Source organism: Mustela putorius, unplaced genomic scaffold (genome assembly GCF_011764305.1).
Source record: "Mustela putorius furo isolate JIRA1106 unplaced genomic scaffold, ASM1176430v1.1 tig00003867_pilon_pilon_pilon, whole genome shotgun sequence".
NCBI lineage: Eukaryota > Metazoa > Chordata > Mammalia > Carnivora > Mustelidae > Mustela > Mustela putorius.
The window spans coordinates 29770175-29794548 of NW_025422019.1; the positions used below are offsets into that span (position 1 = coordinate 29770175).

Here is a 24374-nt window from a genome sequence, read left to right on the forward strand (position 1 = left end):
TGTAGAAGCATAAGGAAAGGACATATACTCAATCTAGTCTGTGTAGAAACAATTTTTCAACTAAATCTTCCAAGAGATGGTATCTTTTTTTAAACATTTTATTTATTTGAGAGAGAGAATGAGAGAAAACGAGCACGAGAGGGGGAAAGTCAGAGGGAGAGGCAGACCCCCTGCTGAGCAGGGAGCCCAATGCAGGACTCGATCATGGGACTTAAGCATCATGACCTGAGCAGACAGCAGACACAACCAACTGAGCCACACAGGCACCTGAGATAGTACCTTTGATAATATTTTTTGTTTACTTATTTATTTCTACTCAACTCTTTGGTAGATTTCAGCCAATTCAAGTTATAATAGCTCTTGTTCAGTGATAGTATTTCATTACAGTAGAAAATACATGTTGAATAATGAGATAGTGACCTAATGTAGTAATGATTCTTGTTGACTTACATCTGATATGGGGAAAAATATGAAAATGTCTTTCTGTATTTGTTATTAAAAGGAAAGGCTAGGGGTGCCTGGATGGCTCAGTGGGTTAAGCCTCTGCCTTCGGCTCATGTCATGGTCTCGGGGTCCTGGGATTGAGCCCCATATCTGGCTCTCTGCTCAGCAGTGAGCCTGTTTCCCCCTCTCTCTGCCTGCCTCTCTGCCTACTTGTAATCTCTCTCTCCTTCTGTCAAATAAATGAATGAAATCTTTAAAAAAAAAAAGGAAAGGCTATATAAATGCCATTTTTGCTTTCATTTATTATACAGTACATCCATTATCTTTCTAATAACTGATAAACCATAAGACTTTCTGGATCAAAGTGTGTTAGAACCTTTAAGATTTGAAAATCTCAAACAAATAGTATTGATATTATATAAATATTGATATTTGCTGAACATAGATGGACAAGCTTCCATCTAAATACAAGTCACGTTTTTTGAGAGACTCTGAAACCAGTTACATTTATTGGAAGATACTCTATGAAAACATGAACCAAATAAAATACTTTCTATAGTCATAGTCAGGTAACTCAATCCTTTTTTTCTTTTTTTTTAGTGCTTACTAATTAGAATTATTCATAATATTGCTATTGACTTTCTGGCTTTCCTCCACACTCTCCTTTTTCAGTGCACAAATTCCTTTTAAATGTTGAATCTAGGCTTAGCTCATTACCTTACTGACATAATATACTGAAATATTTAATTGGGTTGGAGAACCCTACTAGATAACAGTTTGCCACACCAGAATGTTAACAAAACTTAGTACATAGCACACAGGCCTGTTTACTTATTGCAGAGAAATAAGATCTTTATATATGTGAATGTGTTTACACACATGAACCTGCACGTATTCATGTATTTTTTTTATTACAAAGTCAGATAGAACGATTCTGAATGTATATGTAGGTATTTAATAACCCTCAATCATCTTGTCATTTACAATGTAAAACACCCTTAGAGTCATACAAAGCAATATGATACCAGGTTCTGTATTTCTTTTTACAAGTCTTGTTAAGGTGTCTTGTTGGGTTTTTTTAACCTCCATAAATTATAATTAGTTAGCAAGTGCCTATTGAACACTTTCTAAGTGGAACCTAAAATTTAAAGTGATATTAAAGAGAAGAAAATGAAGGGTTAGCCCCTACTGACCTTTCATTTCAGTGTTTTCCTATAATAGGAGAGCCTGAAGGTGACCATTCTGTTCTCTTGCCCTAAGGTTGAGGTATGGAAGACAGAGTACATTCTCTCAGGATGCTGGAATACTGAAGAAGATGATCTCTCATGCAGATGTACTAGAAAACAATACTATTTTAAATACTTGATCACTATTCCAATATAGTGAATTTATCTTGAGTTCAAGGTAACCTCTTAGCTAACATTTTTAAATGCTTGCTCTATATAGATATTATGTTACATATTGATCTTGAATACCACAGTCTTGGACTTTTCTTGTATTTTAGCATCCTCTCCAAAGTGTTATACATGCTACTAAGGAGAATACTGTAAGCATCAGATCCAAAATACCAGAATTTAATAGCAAGTTTTGGGATTACTGCTGGTACTTCAGTAACTTTATTAGCAGCTTAGGAGTTTAGGGAAGAAATATTTTTAAATCATACATTTTTGTTCAGTCAAGATTCTTTATTATAAATAATACAATCCTCCCTGGCCAGTTTAACAATAAAGAAGACATGCTTAAAAGTTATTAATTAGGTAGCTAATAGACTCCAGCAGGACGACAGAGCAGCTCTGAAGGTACCCAGTCAGTAACATTTTACAAGCATATTCCAGAGCTCTTGTAGCAAAACACTGTTTCCACTGGCACCAAGCACTTAAGATGCATCAGTCTGAATGCTATTGTCATCCTCCAAAGAACCTGATGCCTCCACCAACAAATCAAGTTCTCCAAGAGGAGTTACATCCTCAGGTTGCTTGCCTACAGTTGCAAATCATACTCTAATAATTCAGTTTTGCTGGAACCCAAGGTATTTAGTTGCCCAGTTGTAACACAGTCCAAGTATGCTAGTTTTCAGATTTCTGCCTTGAGGAAACTGGAGTCAGGCGCCTGAGTGGCTCAGTTGGTTAAACAACTGCCTTTGCTCAGGTCATGATACTGGAGTTCCAGGATCGAGTCCCGCATCAGGGTTCATGCTTGGCAAGGAGTCTGGCTTCTCCCTCCAACTTCCCTCCCTTGCGCACGCTCTCTCTCTCGCTCTCATTCTCTCCCTCTCAAATAAATAAGTACTATCTTAAAAAAGAGAGAGAGAGAGAGAGAGAAGAAAAGAAAACTGGAATCATACTGTAGAAAATTAACAAAATACAGGCATACTTCAGAAATATTTCAGGTTTAGTTCCAGACCACTACAATAAAACAAATAGTACAGTAAGTTGAATCAAGTAAATTTCTTTGTTTCCCAATGCATGCAAAAGTTACATCTATACTATGCTATGATTTATCAGATGTTCAGTAGCATTCTGTCCAAAAAACCAATATACATACCTTAATTAAGAATACTCTAGGTATCCATCATCTGAGCTTTCAGCAAGTTGTAATCTTTTTGCAGGTGGAAGGTCTTGCCTTGATGGTGCTGACTACCTGATCAGGGTGGTGGCTGCTGAGGTGTTGAGGTGGCCGTGGCAATTTCTTAAAGCAAGACAACAATGAAATTTGCCATGTCAACTGACTCCTTTTTTTTATTTGAACACTTAGAGGCCATTTTAGGGTTATTAATTGGCCTAATTTTAATAGTATTGTATCTCGGGGAATAGGAAGGCCCGAAGAGAGGGAGAGACAGGAAAACAGCCATCACTAGAACAGTCAGAACACACACAACAACCAATGCTGTTGGAAAAATGGTGCTAATAGACTTGCTTAATGTAGGGTTGCCACAGACCTTCAATTTGTAAAAAAAAAAAAAAAAAAAAAAAAAAAAAAAAAAACCACAGTATCTACAAATACAATAAGACAAAGTCTACCTGTATAAGGAAAGCACTCAAAATCATAGGTAACCAATGTCCACAGATAACAGTATACTAGATTAATTTTCATCTTAAATCTTCATTGCATCATTTAAAATTTCTAGGGGTCAGGTACAGGTCTTTGTCTTTCTCTGGGAATTTACCCAATTTTTGCCTTTAATAAGCACCTAAATTATTTTCTTAGTGAGTCACTTCTACCACCCGTTAGCTCTTTTAACCATCATTCATGTTTGAAATGAAAGAGAGGAACACATCTGCAAGGACAAGGCAGGGTTTCTCACCCTCAGCACTACTGATGTTTTGGAATGGATAAATCTTTGTTGTTGGGGACTGTCCTCTGCATTGTAGGATTAGCAGCATCTCTGGCCTCTACTCACTAGATGCCAGTAGCATGCTTGCAAGTGTGTGTACTTACATACACACACACACCCATAATGATAATCAAATTGTCTTTCCACATTGACAGATGTTCCCTAGGATACTAAATCATTGCCAGTTGGAAGCTACTAAGATGCAAGTGTCTTTGCTTATGAACAGTTTATGCAAATAAATAGATGCCATCCTTGACTACTTTTTCTTTGCTTCTTGGAGTCTGACCATTGATGTTGTAATTATAGGTCTCTTACTACTTCCTCTAAATTCTTTTCTCAAAATGTATGAATTTATATAAATCTAAAAAGAAGGTTGAAAAACTGTCTATTCTGTGGAGGCCTCTAGTAATTCACTTGCTTCCTCTAGTACTTCCCTTTTGCTTTGTTTTCTTCCCTTCTGTCAGTATAAATATTCTATATCCTCTCCCTTCTCCAAGGATAGTCTTGAGAGTGGGTACCTATAGGAAGGAAAGAAGGGAGGAAAAGCAAAGTTGGGTCATAATTTGGATTTAAACATTGTGCTTCAGAAATTTGGTGAGTTGAGTACATATTTCTTAAGGTTGTCATGGGAATAAATGAAATTAAAGTATCCGTTTGTTATTATATTAAATTTATGTGAAAAGATTTTCCCACAATATAGAAATTATCAATTATGCAGTCAGGATTTGGGATGGAGCCTGAAAACCCTCTTTTAAAAACCTTCCTGCATTTCCTTTTGAAAATCAGAGCATTTCAAAGAATTACAGATAAGCCATTTAAATTGTCTTTTTCTTTTAATGCATTCTGCAGTATTCATTAATTTAAATATATTTTCATTCCTTAAAAAATGATAGTTTATATGAGTGAAATGGTTTATATATTAATCCTTAATTATTCTAAGCAAAGATAAAATAGTAAAAAGTCAGTTTAATGACCTTTGATTTTTTGATAAATTTCAAAGTTGATCTGAATCATATTGCTACTTTTTCAAATTAACCTCCAAAATTGCTAACTTCTTTTAAAGAGTTTAGGAGCATACCTTTCCAAAATTGAAGAGTAACATCTAATTTCGTTACATTAAGCATTTCTTTTACAGCTTAGTAAGTTATAGCTTTGCAAGTATGAGGGCATGATTAAATTTCTTTTCATATTGCTTTTAAGTAGAATAAATAATTCAACTTTTTATCAGCATCGTTTCAGTTTTTATACTTATCATAAATAGCTCTTCAGCTGTGTTAGAACTTTTTTCCTTACCAGAAATACTTAAGCTTTTTCTATTATTAAAAAAGAGAGAAATGTTTATCCTATATTATCTTGAAATAACTCACTAGTTCTAATCAATACATTTTTATTTATTAATTTTGGCTAGCTTTATTGTAATGCATCTCCATAGTGTCCATTATCTAATTAAAATTCACTTAGAATTTGGTATTTTAATAACATATATTTTTTCATACATAGGAAATAGTTTTCATATATAGGAAATTCATTTTTATATATCAGAAAAATCTTTTTTGCAAATTTGTGATTAAGTAATTACAATCATATAATTATTGTCTATCTATTGTCCTCTTTGGAAGGTAAATTTTTTTGTGGCTTACATCTTCCTATGTTTGATATTTGTAAGATTTAAATTTTACATATTATTGTACCAAATGTAAAGGACTTAGAGGAATTGAGATATAAGATATAAAATAGTAAACATAAGAAAATGATATTAATACCTTATTGTTATTATTAAAATTAAAGGAAATATTTAATAGAAAAGTAATACATTTTTGCTAAAGACTGCATTGCTATATTAAAGTTTTTTGGAACTAGAGCTTTTATTATAAAAATAACACCAATTTGAAAATACTCAAATACCACAGAAGTGGAATAAGTAGAAAATCAGTATGAAGACATCTATTTTTAGCAGTGTAACAGATTACTCTGAAGAGCTGCCTTAATACAAAAATAATCAAGTCCTGTGTAAAACTTAATGTTACCTCATTGCTCAGTTCCACAGGTAGAAATAAAATCTTAAGCAAGGATGAAAAAACTTGAACTGACACTAAAATATAAGCAATAAACATATGACAAGCGGGGTCTTCTTAATGGTAAATAAGAATAAAAACACTTAATCCAGAAGAAAACTATAGGCTAATAGCAAGACAGAGAAGCTGGAGAAATAATTTCACTTAAAGTGAGAGGTTTTGTCCTCTTATTTTGTTTTGTTTACAAATTTTGTCAACAAAAATGAGTTCATAATTAAAATCTAGCTAACCTAAAAAACACATAATTAAAATCTGCCTAAACTAAAAAACACATATGGAAATAAGCCACCATGAGTGAGAGCAGAAAAGACAAATTTCAGATGCAGACTCTCCCGCTCCGCCGTACCCCCTGGCCCAAGGACTGAAGGTATTGCAATTAGCTGTTACAAAATATATAAGAACAAATTTGAAATGTTTAAAAAAATAATTTGGCGGAATTGAACTTGCCAAAGTGGAATACATAATTGCCAATGAAAATTATAGTTAGTGACACTCTACAAACATAAAGACATGAAAAAGTTGAAAATAAAAGAATAGTAAAAAGTTATGCTGGGCAAACACCAAATGAACAAAAGCTATCAATTTTAATTTAGCAAGCATGACTAGAGATAGGGAGACCTTACTACATAATAATAAGTTCACTAGAAAAATATAACAATATTAAGCCTGCATACACATGATAACTTAGCCTCAAAATAGATAAAAATTCAATAAAATTAAAGGAAGAAATTTATCAATACATTAAAAAATTTTAATGTACATTTGTCTACATAGAACTGTGTACCAAACAATTAGGAAATATGCATTCTTAAGTGATTAACCATTTACAAAAATTGAGTATATTTTTAGCACAAAAGGTCAATAAATTTCAAAGAATTCTCTTACAGACCACATCTTCTGACATAAAAGTCAATAGCAAAAAGATAAATTTTTAAATGATTATAAATCTGGAAATTTGTTTTAAAAAGAGTAACTTATGAACCAAAAAGAATGTACTTTTAGCTAGACAAAAGCTAAACATATTAAATTTATAGAATATGTAACCTTAAATGCTTAAATTAAAAATGGAGGGAGGCTGAAATTTCATGACATAAGCTTCCAATTTAATGAGTTAGAAAATGAACAGCACCTTTGAAAATTTTAAGAATGAGATAACAAAGAGCAGAAATTAATGAAATGAAAAATACACATTTAGCAGGTGGGATCAACAAAGCCTGAAATTGCTTTTTTTAAAAAGATCTATAAAATAGATAAACCTCTGGAAGTTTAATCAGTTAAAAATTAAGGAGAAAAATCAGAAGTAAACAATATTATGAGTAAAAATACTCTACTTATAAACCAAGTAGATATTTAAAAGATAAGAGGATTCAGTGGACACTATATACCAATAAGTTGTGAAAACTTCGGTGAAATGCACAAACTCCTAAAAGTTATACCTTACCAGAAACAACTCAAGAAAACATTGAACGCCAGTGTACTCCTATAACCATTAAAGAATTAAATATTTTGTCAAAGCCTTCTCATTAAAGCACACACACACACACACACACACACACACATTTCACATGGTTACAACTGACCTTTTGCCTTTCAAATATCCTCTGATATTTCAAATTTATGCATTTTAATGGAAAAGAGAAAAAGGAAGAGTTATTCCCAAACTCAGCTGTATGCATCTTTATCAAAACCTTAATATTAAAACCAAACAAAAACAAGAGAAAAGAAAAGTACAATTAACTCTTATTTATGAATGTTAATATCAAATCCTACACAAAACTTTAGCAAGCAGAATATAACAATGTTCCAAAGAAAAGAAAATACATCATGATCAAGAAGGACATCAAAAGAATGCAAGTATGGTTTAACATTAATGGCAAGGGGTGGGATGTATGCATGTCATTTAGCATAGCAAATTAAAGGAGAAAAACATGGTCATCTCGATAGATTCTGTTTTAATTTAAATTGAAGTTAGTTAACATATACTATAGTATTGTTTTCAGAAGTAGAATTCAGTGATTCATCACTTACATAGAACACCCTGTGCGTACCACAAGTGCCCTCCTTAATACCCATCACCCATTTATCCTACCTCCACCAGGTCCCCCTCGTCAACCCTCAGTTTGTTGTCTATTGCTAAGAGTTATGGTTTATCTCCCTCTCTGTTTTTAATCTTATTTTATTTTTCCTTCCCTTCCCCCATGTTCATCTGTTTTGTTTCTTAAATTCCACATATGAGTGAAACCAATACAATTATATTTGTCTTAATTAGTAAATGGCTTATTTCATTTAGCATAATACACTTTAGTTCACCATGTTGTTGCCAATGGCAAGATTTCATTCTTTTCGATGACAGTAATATTACATTGTGTGTGTGTGTGTGTGTGTGACTGCACGCACATGCACACACACATGCACACAGGCAATACATCTTCCTTATCCATTCATCAGTCAATGGATATTTGGGCTCTTTCCATAACTTGGCTATTGTTGATAGTACTGCTATAAACATCAGGATCCATGTATCCCTTCAATTCAGCTTTCTTGTATCCTTTTGACAAATACTTAGTTGCATTGATAGATTTTTTTTTTTTTAATTTTAGTTAACTCATTCATGGAGGGAAAAAAAAAAACCTCTTAGCAAAACTGGAAAGAAAGGGAAGATTCCCTAACTTGATAAAAGGTGTCTATCAAGAATATGCAGCAAATTTCATTTTTACCAGTAAAATATTAGAGGCACTTTCTTTATTTTATTTTTTAGAGGCATTTTCTTTAAAGTTCAAACAAGACAATTTGACATTATAGTAGAGGTCAGAGTCCTCACAACAAGAACAGAAAAGAAATATCAAATATAACCATTTGGAAAGGAAGAAATTAAACTATATTCATTTGTAGATTACATCCTATCTAAATAGAAAACTCAAAATAGTTTATTTCTATATTTATAGAAATATAAGAGTTTAGCAAGGAAACTGATTATAAAATCAATATACAATAATAAATTGCATTTCTAAGATTTAAAAAGTTAGAAAAGATACTATTTACTGCATCCACAAAGACATAAAATACAAAGAAAGAAAAGTGTGCACTAATATTTTTTTAAGTATAGACAAGATTTCAGTTTTTTCCAAATTGGTTTCTAGATCAATTTGATTCCAGTGAAAAATCCTAATAGGGATTTTGAGGAAGTCTACTTGGGTCTAAACTTTACATGAGAATGCAAAGAGCCTAAAATAGCCAACAGACTCCTAAAGAACAAGGTAAATGAATTTGTTCTGTCAGATAACAAGGTTTGTCGTAAAGTGGAGAATTGAAGAAAGTGTGGTATTGGCAGAGGGATAGACGACTTGACCAACAGAACAAAATGTTGTTTTGAGATTGCTAAATATGTGATAAAACTTTTTTTTTTCAAAAGCAAAGGAATAATGAATACAAAATTTAAAGTGCTTGTGTTTTCTGGGACAGTGAGTTTGAAATTAGAGGTTAGGTATGTGTTTGTGGGCATTTATTATTATACTTTGTAACTCACATATATGACATATACATTACATACATATTAGTTTTATAAGGCTGCTATACAAACTGCCACAGACTGCATGACTTAAACAATAGATATTTATTTTCTCATAGCTCTGGAGGCTAAAGTCCAAGACTAGGTGTTGACAGGTCTGCTTCATCCTGGAGTCTCTCTCTTTGGCCTACCTCAGATAGCTGTCTTCTTGCTATGTCCTCACATGGCGTTTTCTGTGTTGTCCTACTCCTAATGTCTCTTTCTACTCTCACAAGGACACTAGTCAATTGGACGAGGACCCCACCCTTATGACTTCATTTAAACTTAATTGCGTCCTAAAAGGCCCTACCTCCAATACTGTCATCATGAGGGAGGGGGTATGGGGATGGTTAAGGACTTTGACAGAATTTTAGGGGCACTCAACTCAGTCCATGGCAGTAATTTTAAATTTAAATAGAACGTGCACCCCACACTCTTATCCTTTTTGGTTTTCAGAAGTTCTTCATACTAACCTCTTTGGGAATTCCTTTTAGTGTTTCTCTAAGAAAAGGAAATAAAAGGGACTGATTAGGATAGGAATGGTTATATCCCTTAACAGGCATATTCATAAATCACTCTGCATAAGAGTGTAAAGTCTACATTTCAAATCAGTAAATTGAAACTCCCAGGACTCTTTCATAAACCTTATAATGGAAGAGACCAGAGAAGAAAATGTTTTGAGGTTTCTGAATATTTTATTTAAAATTAGATAGTCTCAAGGTATGTTTCAAGTTGTTTTTTATCTTCCATAAAGGGCTTAGAGAAATGTTGATTAATTTTTAGATAAGTTTCAGAGAATGATATTAAAAAATAGTACTTACTAGGTTAAAAAAATCATATCTAAAAATAGTTGTATCACATGAATTTATATTTTGGCACACTAACAAACAAAAATGTTCAGGTTTAATTTTCAGCCCAGCTATATTTTTGACATAATCTTGCTTTGCTCAGACTGAATGACTCAATGACTTATTTCTATGCTTTGAATTTTAGCAAATACCCAGATGATTTAATATAATTTATACTATTTAAATCTCTTTTTCCAGCCTCAAAGTGATTTTTGATTCTAGAATGCTTTTTTTTTTTTTACTTCATATATTTCATAAGTAATATACTTTGGGCGTTACCTAAAACAAAGAACGAGTTTCTTATCAGCAGGCAGCATTCCCATCTAATGTGTTCATCTGCCTGATTTTAGTAAGCATGTAAGAAAGAATTAATGGAAGCTTCCAGATATTTTTCCAATAGTCATATTTCTTCAATTAGCCTGTATCTTGTCAAAGCTTAATAGTCTGAAAGCTAATAGACATATTGATAAAGTTGTCAGATAAAAGCAAATATTTACAAATCATTATTCTGAAAACAGTTAATATTCATTTCTCTTAAGTTTTGCATTTGTTTCTCAAGGAATATAAATCTGCAACATTGTATTCTATACAATAATATTTCTGTTGACCTTTATATGTATTTTTTTCTGTTCTCTCAGACTTGAATTATTAAAAAACAAATGGAACATTTAGTACTTCTTTCTGTAGCCTCCTTCAGTCTGCCATACTACATCATATAAATTTCTGTTTTGCTTTTTTTTCTCACAAAGTAGGAATTACTTCATTTTTTTCTGAATATAAAAATGGTGCTATTTATTGAAAATGTCTATTTTTCTAATAATGTAGACAAAGTTCATATTAAAATGGGTTTTCTGGAAAATATGATATTGCATTTCTTTATTGCTATAGCTATTTCTGTAATAAGACCAGTGTAGACAATACACAGTAATACAGCATAAATCCAAATTCCAAGTCTTTGTTACAGGGTTTGATTGTTTTTTATTAACAAAATCAACTAGACAATTGTCAGATATTTTTTTCCTTTTTTTATATTATAGACCAGTGTTTTTTCAGTATACTGTAGCTAAACTTTCTATTCTATCAAAATTACCTGGTGGTGTTGTTAAAAATAGAGATGCCTAAATGCTGTGCTATAGCTTCTCAGTCAGGATACCATCAGTCTGGCCTGGGCATGTGCATTTTAACAAATGACAGTGGTAATTCTTAAGCACTCCACAGTTCAGAAACTAATGATGTTCACCATAGACTGAGTACTAAAAGAGCTTTGTTCCCTGCCTTTTCAGTTGTGTCTCATCCTCCAAATTACTACTTTTTGTTTATTGAGGTATAATTCACATATAATGTTATATTAATTTAAGCTATTACCTTAATGACTGATATTTGTATATATTATGAAATGATCACTACAATAATTCTAGTGAACATTCATCACCATACACAGTCACAAAATTTTTTTTCCTTGAGATGAAGCCTTTTAAGGTCTTAGCAACTTTTAAATATGCAATTATGCTGTACATGATATCTCCATGACTTATTTGTTCTTTTATATGTACCTCTTCACCTATTTTGCCTTCTTCTCAATGCCTCTACTGGCAACTATCAATCTGTTCTCTGTATATATAAGCTTGGTTTTTGTTTTGTTCTAATTCCACTTACAAGCAAAATCATAAGCATTTGTCTGTCTTTGTCTGACTGATTTCACTTACCATAATGCCTTCTAGGTCCATCCCTGTTGTGGCAAATGGCAAGATTGTTTCTCTTTTATTCCTGAATAAGTAGTAGTAGTGTGTGTGTGTGTGTGTGTGTGTGTGTAAATATATATGTATATGTGTATATGTATATATATACATACCCTACTTACTTTATTCATTCATTCATCAATGGACTCAGGTAATTTCCATATCTTGGCCATTGTAAATATTATTGTACTGAACATGGGGGTACATATATCTTTCAAATTAATGTTTTATCTTTGTTTTCTTTGGATATGTACCGAGAAGTGGAATTGCTGGATCATATGTAGTTCTATTTTTAATTTTTTGATTAACATCCATACTGTTTTCCATAATGGCCGCCATAATTTACATTCCCACCAACAGTGCATGAGGGTTCTCTTTTCTCCACATCATCATCAACACTTGTTATATCTTGTCTCTTGGCTAGCTAAGTATGAGGTGATATCTCATTGTGTTTTTAATTTGATCTCCCTGAAGATTAATAATATTGAGCATCTTTCCAAATTACTCCTTAATAAGTATTATATCTATATTGTGGCTCTAAATAGAAAAATCAAACAACAGCTTAAAGCAAAAAGAACTAGCCTGAGCTCTGACTTGGTGCCAAATGGTCTGTTCTATAGTTTACCTGAGGAACTTCTCTTCATCCTTTACAGGATGGCTGCCTGTATTTATCCATGTCAGGCCTGGAATATATACAGCATTTGTAATATCTGTCCCACTCTTTCTTGTTATAATGAGTTTAGGAATTATTATCTCTTGATGTATTTAAAGAACTATTTTAGTCTAGTATTCACTTATGGAATAATGTTTACAATGTAAGATTTAGTTTCATTTCTTCATTCAATGTAATTGCAAATTTAAAGCAGTTTAAAACTAAGTTTAAAAAAAAATTCACTGCCAGGGCGCCTGGGCAGCTCAGTTGGTTGAGCACCTAATTCTTGGTTTGGGCTCAGGTGCTGGTATCAGAGTCATGGGTTCAAGCCCCATGGGTGTTGGGCTCTGTGCTCAGTAGATAGTCTACTAGAGATTCTCGCTCCCTCTCCCTCCGCCCCTCCCCCTGCTCAGGCTCTCTTTCTCTCTCTCTCTCCCTCTCACTCTCTCCCACTAAAAACAAATAAACAAATCTTTAAAAAAAAAAAAAAAAAGGCTTTCAACCTCTTATATATCCTGTAATTCTCTACTAGGAGTTATGGTATATTTCTTTTAGCTTTGCATTACTGGAATGTTGTTAGTTCCAGAAACGGTATAAGCCGCAGACCTTTTGGTATCCTTTCAGTTATATGGAGACCAAACAGCATAAAGATAAAGGCCTTCTAACAAACTATTCAGCTCTCACTCTTGTGAGAGTTTATGGATAAAAGGGAAAAGAAGCTACTGCATGTTTTAGGGAACTGAGAAGTTTGACAATCCTGTGGGATATATTCCTGTCTAACTTTTTTTTTTTTTTTAATCACAAGTGGGCAGAGAGGCAAGCAGAGAGAGGGGGAAGCAGGCTCCCCGCTGAGCAGAGAGCCTGATGCGGGGCTCGATCCCAGGACCCCGGGATCATGACCCAAGCTGAAGGCAGAGGCTTTAACCCACTGAGCCACCCAGGCGCCCCTCCTGTCTAACTTTTAAATTTATGTTCACCTAATCTGTTTTCAGTAGGCTTCAGAATCTCCTCTTAACTCCTGCAATACTAATGTAAAGAAATAAATCACTTCAAGTCAAAAGTCAGAATTAAGGAAAGCAAACTACATTACAGACTTTTCTGGTTAATTAAAATACTACTAATTAAAATAACAAAACAGAAAAGCAAAATGGTTTGTGATTGACATCTCTTTTTCCAAAGACATCTCTAGCCTTATGTCATCTTCACGGATTAGCAGGAAATAGATGGTGAAGCCATATGGGAAAAATAGTACACCCCCCAAATCAAAATATTGCTAATTTCATTCATTCCTATGATTTCTAAACCAGTACTTCTAAGTTATTCTAACTCAAGTTAACAAGGCATGCCAGATTGGGGTGGCGGGAGGTCACTGGTAGCAGACATCTTCTCGTCCAGGACCCTGATCTCTTCTCAACTTTTATCCTGGTTTGGGAAATCTGATCTTCTAACCTGAAGTTCACCAACTTTGGAAGGGAAGCCCAGCCTCCTGCCCAATAAACGGCAGACAGAGCAGATGTTCATGATGTTCCCGTTCAGCCCTCACACACCAAAGGGATTAGTAGCAATGACACAGGACACTGGCAAGGAAGGGAAGTTGACAGATTGGGAGTAAGAAGAGGATTTGTTGAAAATCACTGCGAATATATTATAATTCTGAATTGGAAGGGAAAGGTCATGCTTATAACTTTAAGGTAGAAATTCAGGCAGTATTATCATTACTGTCTAATATATTACTTACACATTTTACTGCTTTATCTTACAAATCCGATTTAAGATTTTGCAAATAGGGAATACATTTTTGCATCAACAAACATATGAGATCCTATTCTTATAGGAGAGGGAGAAGCAATCTGCAGGGCTCAATCCCAGGACACTGAGCTGAAGGCAGATGCTTAACCAACTGAGCCATCCACATGCCCCTTAGTTTCTTTATTACTTATTTGAGATCTTTATTTCTTTTTGTTATAATTGTGATGTTTTCACATTTTCCTGGGAACTTATTAATTTCATCTCTATTCTCAAATATGTCTTATTTTATTTTATTAATTTCAGTATAGTTAACATACAGTGTTATATTAGTTTCAGGCTTATAATAAAGAGATTCAGCTATTTTATACATTACTCAGTGCTCTTCACAAGTACACTCCTTAATACCCATCACCTATTTTACCCATCCTCCACCCACCTCCCCTTTGGCAACCACGAGTTTGTTCTCCATAGGTAGAAGTCTGTTTCTTGCTTTGCTTCCCTCTCTCTGTTTTTTGTTTGTTTGTTTGTTTTTTGTTTTTTTGCTCATTTCTTTTGTTTCTTAAATTCTACAGATGAGGGAAATCATGATATAGTGTTTCTTTGACTACCTTATTATACTTAGCATTATGCTCTCTAGCTCCATCCATATCATTGCAAATGGTAAGATTTCATTCTTTTTTACAGTTGAATAATATTTCACTTGATATATATCTATATAACACAGCTTCTTTATCCATTCATCTATCAATGGACATTTGGTTGCCTCCATAATTTGGCTGTTTTACAATAAACATAGGGGTGCATATATCCTTTGAATTCGTGTTTTTGTATTTTGGGGTTAGATACCTAGTAGTGTGACTACTGGACTATACGATAGTTGTAATTTTCACTTTTTGAGGAACCTCCATGCTGTTCTCTACAGTGGCTGCATCAGTTTGCATTCCCACCAACAGCACAAGAGGATTCCTTTGTCTCCACATATTTACCAACACTTGCTGTATCTTATGTGTTTGATTTTAGTCATTCAACAAGTGTGAGGCAGTATCTTCTTGTGGTTTGGATTTGCATTTACCTGATGATGAAGCTTTTGAGCTTCTTTTCAGCTATCTGTTGGCCATCTCTATTTTTTCTTTGGAGAAATGTCTGTTCCTATCTTCAGCCCATGTTTCAATTGGATTATTTGGTTTTGGGATGTTGAGTTGTAGAAGTTCTTTATAGATTTCAAATACTAACCCTTTATCTGATACGTCATTTGCAAATATCTTCTCCCATTCTGTAGGTTGCCTTTTAATTTTGTTGATTATTTCCTTCATTGTAGAAATGAAAACATTATGGTACTGGCACAAAAATAGACACATAGATCAATAGAACAAATAGAAAACCCAGAAACAAACCTACAATTACATGGTCACTTAATCTTCAACAAAGCGGGTAAGATTATCCAATGGGAAAAAGACAGTCTCTTCAACAAATGATGTTGGGAAAACTGGTTAGCTACATGCAAAAGAATGAAACTGGACCACTTTCTTACATTATATAGAAAAATAACTTCAAAATGGATTAAAGACCTAAATATGAGTCTTTATGGTTCTTTTCCAACTCATTTAATTTTAATATTTTTCATTTTTTGAGAAATGTATTTGAGCTATGGACTTCCTTCGACTCTTGCCTTAACACACATTCTTACTTTCTTTCTTAAGATCACTGAGGATTGAATTTTCCCTTCTTATTCAAGACAACCTTTTGCATTTTGACTCCTCCATGACTTTCCTTTAGTCCTTGTCTTGGGTTTGGAGTTTAGGATGTAAGGAACAGAAACCCATTCATGTTAAGAGAAGAGAGGAGTGTATATAAGGACACTAACAAACCATAACTTGAAAAATATCATGGAAGTTCTCTTTTTCTCTGAATCTCCTTTAGAGAGTCATGACCACTCAGGGAGACTGCCTCTCCCCACACATCTCTGTCCTCTTCTGTTTCTCTTATAGTTAGACCTTATAGCTGCTTCCTTTACCCATTCATGGCTTTTATTTTTTCTAACTTTAGCTTTAAGATGGCTCATTACTGCTACGCTATCCTTTGTTTTTTGGGGGTTGGGGTTTTTTTTTTGTTTGTTTTTGATGATATTGAGGTATGTTCCCTCTATCCCTACACGTTGAAGAGTTTTGATCAGGAAGGGATGCTGTACTTTGTAAAATGCTTTTCCAGCATCTATGAGAGTATCATATGGTTCTTGCTCTTTCTTTTATTGATGTGCTGTATCACATTGACTGATTTGCGGATGTTGAACCAACCTTGCAGCCCTGGAATAAATCCCACTTAGTCGTGGTGAATAATCCTTTTAATGTACTGTTGAATCCTATTGGCTAGTATTTTGGTGAGAATTTTCGCATCTGTGTTCATCAAGGATATTGGTCTATAGCTCTCTTTTTTGATGGGATCCTTGTCTGGTTTTGGGATCAAGGTGATGCTGGCCTCATAAAATGAGTTTGGAAGTTTTCCTTCCATTTCTATTTTTTGGAACAGTTTCAGAAGAGGAATTAGTTCTTCTTTAAATGTTTGGTAGAATTCCCCCCGGGAAGCTGTCTGGCCCTGGGCTTTGGTTTGTTTGGAGATTTTTAATGACTGTTTCAATCTCCTTACTTGTTATGGGTCTGTTCAGGCTTTCTATTTCTTCCTGGTTTAGTTGTAGTAGTTTATATGTTTCTAGGAATGCATCCATTTCTTCCAGGTTGTCAAATTTGTTGGCATAGAGTTGCTCATAGTATGTTCTTATAATAGTTTGTATTTCTTTGGTGTTAGTTGTGATCTCTCCTCTTTCATTCATGATTTTATTTATTTGGGTCCTTTCTCTTTTCTTTTTGATAAGTCGGGCCAGGGGTTTATCAATTTTATTAATTCTTTCAAAGAACCAGCTCCTACTTTCGTTGATTTGTTCTATTGTTTTTTTGGTTTCTATTTCATTGATTTCTGCTCTGATCTTTATGATTTCTCTTCTCCTGCTGGGCTTAGGGTTTCTTTCTTGTTCTTTCTCCAGCTCTTTTAGGTGTAGGGTTAGGTTGTGTACCTGAGACCTTTCTTGTTTCTTGAGAAAGGCTTGTACCGCTATGTATTTTCCTCTCAGGACTGCCTTTGTTATGTCCCACAGATTTTGAACCGTTGTATTTTCATTATCATTTGTTTCCATTTTGTTTGTTTGTTTTTTAGTATAGTTGACACATGTTACTTTAACTTCAGGTATATAGCTTTGTGATTTGATGCATTTATATACTAGGCTATACTCTCCACAAGTGTAGCTATCATCTTGTTTTTTACATTGCTTTTACAATATCATTGACAATGATTCTATGCTGTGCCTTTTATCCTTGTGACTTATTCTTCCACATCTGAAGGGCTGTATCTCCCTCTCCCCTTCACCCATTTTACCCAATCACCTTCCCTCTGGCAACCATCAGTTTTTTTCTCTGTATTTATAGGTCTAACTGCTTTTTGTTAGACTATTATTTTTTTTTAGATTCCACTTATGAATGGAATCAGATGGTATTTGTCTTTCTCTGTCTGACTTATTTTACTTAGCTTAATACCCTCTAGGTCCATCCATGTCTCAAATGGCACAATCTTACTCTTTTTATGGCTGTGTAATACTACTCTGTATGTATGCATTTGTGTGCATCACATTTTCCTTTTCTGTTCATCTACTGATAGACGCTTAGGTTGCTTTCATATCTTGGCTATTGTAAATAATGCTGCAGTAAACATAGGGGTGCATATAACTTTTCAAATTAGTGTTTTCATTTTCTTTGGATAAATACCCAGTAGTGAAATTTTTGGATCAGATGGTATTTCTTTTTTTTTTTTTAAGATTTTATTTATTTATTTGACAGAGAGAGAGAGAAATCACAGGTAGACAGAGGGGCAGGTAGAGAGAGAGGGGGGAGGAGGCTCCCCGCCAAGCCAAGAGCCTGACGCAGGGCTCGATCCCAGGATCCTGAGATTACAACCCAAGCCAAAAGCAGAGGCTCAAACCACTGAGCTACCCACGTGCCCTGATCAGATAGTATTTCTATTTTTAAGGTTTTGAGAAAAGTCCATGTCATTTGACACATTGGCTATATCAATTTACATCCCCATCAACAGTGCACAAAAGGTTCTTTTTTCTTCACATCCTCACCAATATTTGTTATTTCTTGTCATTTTGATTTTACCCATTCCAACAGGTATAAGGTGGTATCTCATTGTGGTTTTGATTTGCATTTCCCTGATGATTAGTATGTTGAGCAACTTTTCATGTGTCTATTAGCTATCTATATATCTTCTTAGGAAAAATGTCTGTTGAGGTTCTCTGACCATTTTTAAATTAGATTTTTGGGGGTAGGTTTTTTTGTTGTTGTTGCTGTTGAGTACAGTATCCTTTCTCTTTATATCACCACCCTTACATCTGACTTTATACTGCTAATCAGCTAATTATTTACATATTTCTTAGTTCATACTCCTATCAGAGAGACTCTAGTTGGCTCAACTCATCTTTTACAATAGATGACTAATTAATGTACCTGCCACCACTCACTCAGCTGTACTGACAGGTGAAAAACTACCACATTACCTGTGCTGTGATGGGCAGGGACTGTGGCAGGACATTTTCCCTCAGGGATGCATTGGTAGGACTGGCTCCAGGCATCTCTAATAGTCCTCTCATTCTAATATGTTCACTTTTATCCCAGTTCATTCTCCTCATACTTTAATTTTATTTGCTTTGTTAATCTAAAAAAAATCCTCTTTTAATCCTGTTTTAATCTAGCTATCACCTCATCCATTGTACTCAAAAGGTTATTATTTGCTATATTCACATTCTTATCTCTCATTAACTTCTCATCCCTTTGAAATTGGGCTTCCTTTCTTATTATATTCCTGGAACTACTCTAAACCATGGGTACCAGTTATCTTCTAATCATCATACCTAGTGGAAATTTTCAGTCTATATTTCACTGCCTTTTCTTCAACATTTGACATTCATGGCAATTTTCTTCTATAAATATTCTGCTTTCTTGGTTTCTGTGAATCTACTCTTCCTTGGTCTTGCTTATAACCTTTTGACTTTCCTTGCTCTTTTTCTTTTTATGAACTTTTTCTATGCCCCTTACTTAAAATGTTGATATTCCCCTGATTTCATGCATAACTATTACTTTATCTACTCTGTGTTCTCTTCACTTTTATGGTTTCAACTATCCCATATTAACTGCTGATTCCAAAACTCCTATTTCTAATCTAGACTTCCCCTTAGAATATCAAATTCACGTATTTACAGATGATCTTTGACACCTCAGAGTCAATACATTTCAAAGTCAACATACCTTAAATTTAATCTATCATCCTCACTCCCAAATTTGTTCTCTTCTATTTTTTTAAATTCATCGTTGGTATAGCCATTTACCATTCAGGCAAACTAGAAGTGTGAAAGTCTTCATAGTCCAGGGTTGGAAACCACATGACACACATGCTGCCATTCCTCCATCCCATGCTTATTAGGACTCATGAGCACACATGCTAACACTGCCTCATCCCATTCTCATAATGGGCATATGCCTTTCATGCTTATGTGTCCTAATGAGGTTGGATGATATCACAGAATCCTTTTCTACGTGGAGTTTCAGGCAACAACTATCAATCAAATAGGGATTGGTATATGCTTATTCCCTACCCTGTTCTTTGTGCTATCACCTTTGTGCAAGACTACTTCAAGAGATTTCTTGTCCTGTCTTCCGATTGGGTTTGCTCAATCACAGATTAGAAAGTGGGACAGGGGTGATTTGGGGATATTTATTCTTAAAGGGGTTGCCACGGGTTGGCTGCATTTCTTTACTGAAAGACACAACTCCTATTAACAACCTCTTCAATTCCAGAAACTGGTCATTTCTGACTTAGAAGTGATAATAGGTCTCCTATTGCTAGCCCTGAGATCATACACTGTCCCTTGTCAGTTCCCCTAAATCTTTCCCAGATCTTTGTAGGGAAAGTTTTCCACAGATGACCCAATTTGAGTGTACTGCTTTATTTTCTGTCAGGCCTTGACTGATAAAGCATGTGAATTAAAACCTGTTTGCCATCCCTTCCTACATTCTTTAACAGCATTATTAGACACCACACATGCCTAGATTTACTAACACTTGCTTAGTTCAGATCCCAAGTATTACTCAACTGTATCCCTTCTCTCTAGTGTCAATTCTAGTTCAGGCCTTTAGTGCTTCTTTGTGAAATAATGCATGAAATGGAAAAGGATTTATATTAAAGCAAACTATTTAGCATAGACTGCCAATCCTGGCAAGCTGATTACATAGCCCTCTTGATTATATTTGTCTTTATTATTCTCTGGTTAATTCATGGATGGGTATCCTGTGACCCCTATTCTTCTGTATTCTAATTCTTATATTTTAAAAGATTGATTTTATGAAATTTTAATATATAAAATAAAGGTAGAACTGGTTCTAATTAAAGTAAGGCTAGCACTTAAGACACAACAGGAATATGACTTTACAATCTACCAGTGATTAATAAGGATTTGTCTTTTCCTATTATTTTCTCTAGCTCATTGTTTTCATAGCTCTTGTTTCACAGATTTACTTATTACCCTTTTTTCTATGAATTAAAGAAGCTTAATGATTGAAATATGAAAATGCTTCCAGTTTATCAGAAGAATTTCACATTCTGATTTAGGGTGACTATTACTCTGGTGAGTATGGTCTTGTTAATCCTCTAGCCAACTGCATTGTACAGAAAGACTTGGTGAACTTGCAATTAGCCAAAAAAATTCTTTTTTTATATCATATACTAAAAATTATATCTCCTCTATCTTCCAAATTACTCTTATTTTTTAAAGATTTTTTTTCAAAATTTCTTTAAGAATATTTGAATCCTAATTCTATTTTATAGTCATCAACCATTCTTCCAATTCAGTTTATCTTCATCCTAGTTAATGAGAAATGTTTACCTGGTAGGACTGCAGAGAAAGCCTTTTGATCTGTCAATAGAGAATTCTAATAGGATATTGAATCTAGAGATTGAGTCATAAACCTATAAATAATCAATTTAGTGAATAAGGAATATATACAACTTACAAAATATCATCTAGCTCTTATTTCACCAACGGGTCCACAAGATTTCTACTGATTTTGCCAAATACCCTCTTGAAATCAAAGTTACTAGGTCCAAAGTAGAGCATTTTTTAAAAATCTCTGCCACGCATGCAGTCCTTTCAGATTAAGGTTAGTCTGACATAATTTGATTAAGGTTAGTCTGACATAATTTGTTCCTAGTGAAGTCGGACTAGCTCCTAGTCATTACTGTCTTCTTCCTAAGCACATGTAAACGTATCTGTTCATTAATTCCTTCTAAAAATCTTACAAAGCTAAAAAGCATGATTTAAAGCCTGACTTGTTTATAATTTGAGATCTCCACCTTATTTTCCTTTTTTTTTTTTTAAAGATTTTATTTATTTGACAGAGAGAGATCACAAGTAGGCAGAGAGGCAGGCAGAGATAGAGAGGAGGAAGCAGGCTCCCTGCTGAGCAGAGAGAGCCCGATGCGGGACTCGATCCCAGGACCCTGAGATCATGACCTGAGCCGAAGGCAGCGGCGTAACCCACTGAGCCACCCAGGTGCCCCCTTATTTTCCTTTTTAAAAAAAAAAAAACAAAAAAAACTAGAAAGTGTTTCATTATCTAGTCTTCTAGCATCTCTTCTAGTCTCTGTAGTTCTTCAAAATTACTATCAATCCAGTCATTTCAACTCCAGGTTTCTCTCATTTTTTTTTTCCAGACAGTTATATAGGTCAAGATACAAATAAAGGATGTGTTTAAGTAGGTAAGAGATCTGTTATTACTTTTTTACCTGTCCAAGCTTGTGATTTATTCTTTAAATTTTTTTTTATTTTGCAATAATTTTAGACTTATAGAAGAGTTGCCAACATAGTACAGAGCATTTCCATATAGCCTTTATACCTACCCTCCCCTAATGTTAATGGCCTGCATAGTCATCATCCAATTATCAAAACTAAGAAATTAATATTGTTGCAATATTATTAACCAAATCATAGACTTTATTGTGATTTTATTCTGAATTTTATTCTGACTTTATTCTGATTTTTACACTAATGTACTTTTGCCCCTCAAGATGAAGTCCAGGATCCCACATTATATTTAGTTTTCATGTCTTCTTAGTCTCCTCCATTCTGTAAGAGTTCCTTAGTCTCTCCTTATCTTTTCATCACCTTGACACTTTGACTACTAGTCAGGCATTCTGTTGAGTGTCCTTCAGTTGTGTTTATCTGATATTTTGTCCTGATTAAATTGAGATTATTCAAATGGGGAACAAATATTGGAAGTGATGTACCCTCCTCAAGACATTGTAGCAGGTGGCACATGATATTGATATATATTATTATTGATGATGTTAACCTTGATCACTTGGTTTAGGATGTGTGTGTCAAGTTTCTCCACTGTGAAGTTGCTATTTTCCCCCTTTGAAATTAATTTGCAAAGAGATCCTTTGATACCGTGCAGTTTTCTTCTTTCTTCTTAAACATTCACCTACTGTTTTAGAATTTATTGATGGATCATACCTGCCTCAACTACTAGTGTAGTTCTAATAGTAATTTTCTATCTCCCTATTCCTTCTGCATTTATTGATTGGAATACTTCTGTAAAGAAGAATTGTTGCCTCTTTTATTTATTTATTGTAATGGTTTTATTGAAATGTAGTTGACATAAAATAAACAAGACATATATAAGGAGTACAATTTGATGTTTTAACAAAAATGAAACCATTACCACAATAAAGAAAATTAACGTATCTGTAATCACCAAAAGCTTCCTTATATTCATCAAATCTTTTTTTTTTTTAAGATTTATTTATTTTGAGAGAGAGAGAAAGAGAGTGCGAGCCTATGAGGGAGAGGAGAAAGAATCTCAAACAGACTCCCCACTGAGTACAGAGCCAGGATTCTGGGCTTAAAATCATGAAATCAAGCTTAAGCAGGAATCAAGAGTCTGGCACTTAATGGACGGAGCTGCCCAGGTATCCCTCCTTATATTCATTTCTAATCCCTACCTCCCTTTTCTTGCTACTCTCCTTGATTTCCCCAGGTAACCACTGAATTGCTGTCACTGTGAATTTGTTGGCACTTTCTAGAACTGTATATAAATGGAATAATACAGTATACATTATCTTTTCATTTCGCCTTTTTCACTAAAGATAATTATTTTGAGATTTATTCTTGCTGTTTCATAAGTCAGTATTTTTTTTTCGGAGTTACGTTCTGTTTCTTCAGATATCAAAATTAGTTTATCTATCCACCTATGATGGATATTTGGGTTCTTTTTAGTTTTGGCTATCACAAGTGCCCCTTCTAGCATTCTTGTATTAATTTTAAAAGAATTTATTTTTGTCCATAGTTTTATTTTTTACTTATTATGTGATTATATTTAAGTTGTGATTTTTATAGACAGCGTACATTTGGGCTTTGCTTTTTAACTTATTATTTATTTGTTTGTTTAATTACCATACACAATATTTTATTGCATTTTATTTTATTGGGACATTTATTGCAATCTGCTTCTTACTTATTGAAGTATAGTTGACACACAATGTTACATTAGTCTTGGGGGTACAACATAGTTACTTACAACATAGTTACTTAACAACCCTATACCTTATGATTTGCTCACCACAAATGTAGCTATTACGGTACCATTGACTATATTCTTTATGCTGTACCTTTAATCCTACTGACTTATTCATTCCATAACTAAAAGCCTGTACCTCCCACACCCCTTTACCCCATCTGCCCACACTTCTCCCCTTTGGTAACCACCAGTTTGTTCTCTGTATTTATGCTTTTATTGTCTGTTCATATGTTTATTTTTTAGATTCACCATGTAAGTGAAATCATATGGTATTTGTCTTTCTCTGTCTGACTTATTTCACTTAGCATA

The 24374-nt window shown here is 34.0% G+C and overlaps 1 protein-coding gene across 3 annotated transcripts in view; it reads left to right on the top strand.

Moving 5' to 3' along the window:
- The window catches only part of MBD5 (methyl-CpG binding domain protein 5), a 185352-nt gene that overhangs the window by 55785 nt on the left and 105193 nt on the right, over window positions 1–24374 (top strand). The window contains exon 1 of one of the 3 annotated variants that reach the window (XM_004757877.3): window positions 23279–23457. The exons of the other annotated variants lie outside the window; for them this stretch is intronic. The gene's annotated coding sequence lies outside the window, so the exon portion shown is untranslated. Of the gene's footprint in view, window positions 1–23278; window positions 23458–24374 lie in introns of those variants that run through there. 3 annotated transcript variants of the gene reach the window in all.